The sequence below is a fragment of the Oryzias melastigma genome, linkage group LG16 (assembly GCF_002922805.2).
Source record: "Oryzias melastigma strain HK-1 linkage group LG16, ASM292280v2, whole genome shotgun sequence".
Classification (NCBI taxonomy): Eukaryota; Metazoa; Chordata; class Actinopteri; order Beloniformes; family Adrianichthyidae; genus Oryzias; species Oryzias melastigma.
Genome location: NC_050527.1, coordinates 15,179,510 through 15,184,372, shown reverse-complemented (window position 1 = coordinate 15,184,372; position 4,863 = coordinate 15,179,510). Strand labels below are relative to the sequence as shown.

The following is a 4,863-nucleotide window of genomic DNA, read 5'->3' as shown; positions in this document are numbered from 1 at the left end:
GTTTGTCTATTTATCTTCTCTGATTCTGAAACTGAATCCCCAAACTATAAATCGATTCATTAATGATGGAGACTTCATGGAAGTGATGGGAAAACCTGCAGGTAGTTTGTTCAGATGCTGCGTGGCGTTAATGAAAGAAGCGCTGGTTGTTTCACAACACAGGTATAGCCTACATGCAGACAGCTGCTGTCTGCGTGTGATGAAGCCATGTGTGTTTTGCAAACATGAGGCTTTTGTGCTATTGTTCTTGTTGCAGACACATTATTATAACTCTAAAATAAATATTGTCCAATTATTGGTGATACGTGTTAATTTTGTCCGAAAATTCTGCTTTAGTCTTTTGAATAACGGACTGTTAAGTTCTAGTCTTATCAGGCTAAAATCCCCTTTTGGGGATCTAAGCGTTGCTGGAGCCTATCCCACCACCCACTGTTTGGTGAATGTGGGGTACAGCCTGGATGGTTTGTCAGTTTGTCACAGAGAGTATCTCACATCACACCTATTTAGATTTATCAGTGCTATGTTTACAGAACCCATGAAGCATGACACTGGGAAGAAGCCGACACCATTGTGCAGCTCTAGTCGTATGAAATTTATTAGTCTTAAGCTATGTACAAGTTCACTCCCTAACAGCTAAAAAACTATATAGTGCAGGACTATCTAGTGCCTTGGATTTTAAAAGCAAGTCGTACACGATGCTTACTACTACACTTTCATTTTCCTAAACACCAGATATGACATCACCGATTCCACAAAGTGAAAATCGAATCAATGCAAACATTTCATGTTTATTTGTGACTCTACTGTGTTCTGATGATTAAAATGTGTATAGTATTTTTAAAAAAAATGCACTTAAAAATGTTTTTTTTTCACAAAAATTGTTTTACTCTAATGCATTGTGGTCTATATTCGCTAGTGTAGTGAACATCCCGTGCCTACTAGTCTTTCGCAAAGACCTAGATGTGTGAAATGTGTTCTCCTCATTTGACCCATCCCCTGGGGGAGGGGTGAGTTACAGACACAGCTGTGCTCGGGAACCATTTGGTGGTTTAACCTCCCAACCCAACCCCTTTCATGCTGAGTGTCAAGCAGGGAGACACTGGGTCCGATTTTTAGAATCTTTGGTATATAACTCGGCCAGGATTTGAACTCACGACCTTCCAATCCTGGGGCGGACACTCTACCACAAGGCCACGTAGTGTTAAATGTTCCCCACCCCCACCCCTCTGACTGGATTGTCAAATTTCGGCTGTGGATGGATCAGCCTTTAACTTCCCTGTTTGGTGACCCTTTAAACTACAGTAGGGGTGTCAAACTCAATCGCACAAGAGGCCAAAATCCAAAGCACACCTTAGGTCGCCGGCTGAACAGGATAAACATTTATTGAACACTCTAAAATGAAACTATTCAAACTTTTTTTAACATAATTATGAACTAGATATATAGCATTGCCCTCCTATGATGATAGTGTGAATGCTGTAAGCTGAATGTGGTCACTGAAGATGCTGAAGTTAATAGCCAAAAACCCTGAAGCTGATAGCCAGCTAAAATATTAGCTAAATGCCAAATTAGCCTAAAAAACTTAAAGAAAGAAAAAAAGCCAATATTAGCCAAAACAGCTAGCATGTAGCTGAAATATTATCTAAACTCTAAAATAGAGTAAATAATCTTAGTAAATGCCAAAATAGCTTTAACTTATAAAACTTTAAAACCATAACTTTTTAACATAATTATGAATAATAAAAAGGAAGGACTATTAGGGCCTTGACACATGTGATCTACAGAAACACCGGGCATGTGATGTGTGTTCAAGAACGCACTAAACGTGGTTAGCCCCTGTTGTTCACACTGAACAAACAGGGAGGGGCTTCTTCTTCTTTTGCGATTGTTTACTAGCACATCCTTGACACCAACAGTTGGAAGAGTCTTGGTGCAAATCTGGTAGCTTTTTTCTTTTACGGCTCTATTCCGATGCATGAAAGACTTGATGTCATATAATTCCATCCTGGCACAAACTACAATTATTCATTTCTGAATCCATTTTTAATCAGTTGACACTGCCTAATCCATGCCCCTGATTGGTTAAAGTTGGACCTGGTGTAACTTTCAACGTGTTCTGTGGCTGTGTTTTGTACATAGAGCAATAAAAACCCTCTTAAACCCGAGAACAGTGTAAATGTAGCTTAAGTCGACAAATTTTTACACTAATAAGTGGCTGATCGATTAAACAACTCTGCATGTCATTGTGTATTCCCGGCCGTCCAACTCCAAGCTCAGGAATACCAAACAACATTGCGTGTCCCAGTTTACTTTACCTCATGTTTGTGTGACTGTGTCTGCACTTTTATCAGTACGTGTGTGTGTGTTTGTTCCAGTCATAATGACATCCTTCAATTTTTTATGATTTTTTTCCCCATGCGAACATGTCTGCTTATGCCAGAACAGCCTCATGTCGCGTCTTTAGGTCCCTGTGATGCCGCAGGAGTAACTCATCCGTGTGTCACTCTCTTGTCTTCATACACACAGCCTCATATAAGCCAGTAACAAGGGAAGCAGGCATGTCATACACTGATTTGACAGACAGATACATGCATGTACTTTTTATATAGTTGATGCGCCTTTCTCTTTCTCACAGACTCAACTTGGTGCAGCTTTGTAGTACATGGCCTAATGATGCGTGTCATAGACTCAGACAACTTTGTATTAGGTGATCAAATGATTTGTGCAGCTGTGAAGCTTGTTAGATCCATCTAGCAGCGTTGTGTTTTATTCTGCAGCCATCCTGCAGCTCCTTTGATGCCGTGTAAGCACATTTCCTCCCCGCCAAACGCCAGCGACTCCATTGTTCTGCGGTGAAATATGGACGCAGAGACTCCCTTTACATTCGGGCGATCATCACTTACTGTGAAATATCGAGGCAGTGCCATCCAAAGATCATTTTTCACTTTGCATCATTCACTTCAGTTGCTTCTAATAAAAGCAGGAGTTCAGAGATTTTTTTGTCCCAGTGGCAGCTGTTGTGAATTTGTCATCTGTGCAGCTGAAACGGGAGACTGAGGAACTTTGGACCAAAGAAAAGACCTCTCTATTGTGTCTTTGCTGTTTGTTTTTGGTGATTTAATGTTACTGAGTTAAGTGCTTTCTGATCTTTGTGGTTTGAGCTTTAATAAAGGAAAATGTTTTGGCGGTGCTGAAAGGATGGAAGAAAGAGATGCTCGATACAGAGACTATTTTTATGTTTGTTTTGGAAAATGAAGCGGAATTTGCGGACCTGCCTGTACAAGTGCTTAAGCTATGATAGCACCGCCCTCTACAACACAGGTTTAAGCGTCCACTTTTGGTAAAAAGTCAATGTAAATGCATGTTTTGCACTATCTTCACATGCCCAATATAACGTAGTGTGTCAATAAATATGACAGGACCATTCAAGTGTGTACCTCAAAGAAAGACTGCAAAAAACTAACATTATTATAACTGAAAAAATAATGTATTTTTTATTTTTTAGCTTTTGTAAATGCTAATATTACAAAACTTCTAAAAGGCTTTAAGACTTAAGAGCTTATATTTATATGAGGGGGTGGAAAACTCCAGGCCACAAGGGGCGTTGTGTTTGCATGTTGTCCAAATCTCTTGGCCCTTCTCATGGCTGATTACCTGAGTCAGGTGTGTCCATCCAATTAGAACATGGCAGAACGGGGAATGCTGGGAAAAAAAGAAAAAAAAAGAAACACAGTCCTCAGTCCTGATTTATTATTGATCATGTGTTCTTGGGGTCCTGACTCACCTGTCTTCACTGCACCTGCTGAGCAATTTTAGAGCAGCTGACAGACTTGACTGAGTGAGCAGCATGGAGATCACAAGAGCAGAGGAGGTTGTGATTTGTCTGCGTCAAGGTAAAGTATATGTTGGCTTTTGCATCTTACTAGGCTATATGTTGCTAAATAATGGATTTTCACAGTTTTAAACACAAAAACATAAAGTAGAGAGCTGGCTGCTTGGCTGCATGGTCGTGTGGAGCAGCTGAGGAGTTTCTCTGCCCTGAGGGAGATGCTCACAGGTGACCAGAGGAAGCTGAAGGTGAGTCATCCACATCTTTGTATGTGCAGATAAGACATTCAGGTCAGAAAACAGCACTTTCAGGGTGGGACTCAATATGTTTTGGGTTCACTAGCCCTCATGAGTCGCTAGCTGGAGGCTACAAGAGGCCTTAACTTAGAAGAGGCATCTTTCTTCCTTACATAAATGTGTCTGTTAAAACATGCCAGCCTTATTGGAAAAATCTGAAGTTTTACATTATGGGATTATTTATATTTGATTGGGACAATGTACATTAATAGACATCTATTTAGAGAGTCATAGGTCTAAATATACCAGATTAGACCAATGATGCTAATTTGTATAGTTCCCTGGTAGGTACACAAGAAAACAATAAACAGGAGAAAGATCACAAACATTACACAATCACTTTATGAAAGAAAAGCAGCAGAAAATACAATAGTTGATTCAAAATAAAAGCATTCGATACAACAGAGCGAGGAAAAGAATTCAGGACATCAAATAAAAGTAAAATTATTAAATTTAAATCTATGTGGAAAAAATGGCTACAGTATATTCACAAATTCAGATCTGATTTTATATGACTGAAATGTGACATGTCCAAATGTGATGTGCAAACAGTGTTTTCGAATGTATGATGAACAGTAGAATTGGACATACTGGATTTATTATTATTACAATGATGAAAAAGGACTTGAGTCCTGGTTCTAAAGCTACAGGGATTTTTTTAGGTTCTATTGTTTTGTTTTCTCTGGATGATGTTTCTCTGTTTAGTTTACTTAAAATTATGCTTGTTTTATCTTTCTA

General features: G+C 39.3%; 1 long non-coding RNA gene across 1 annotated transcript in view; it reads left to right on the top strand.

Annotated features, from left to right (window-relative positions):
- Window positions 1–2,821: 2,821 nt before the first annotated feature.
- LOC118599790 overlaps window positions 2,822–4,863 on the top strand; it is a 23,008-nt gene continuing 20,966 nt past the window's right edge. Inside the window, exons 1-2 of the long non-coding RNA XR_004949293.1 lie at window positions 2,822–3,893; window positions 3,959–4,077. This is a non-coding gene — a long non-coding RNA (uncharacterized LOC118599790). The remainder of the gene's footprint in view (window positions 3,894–3,958; window positions 4,078–4,863) is intronic.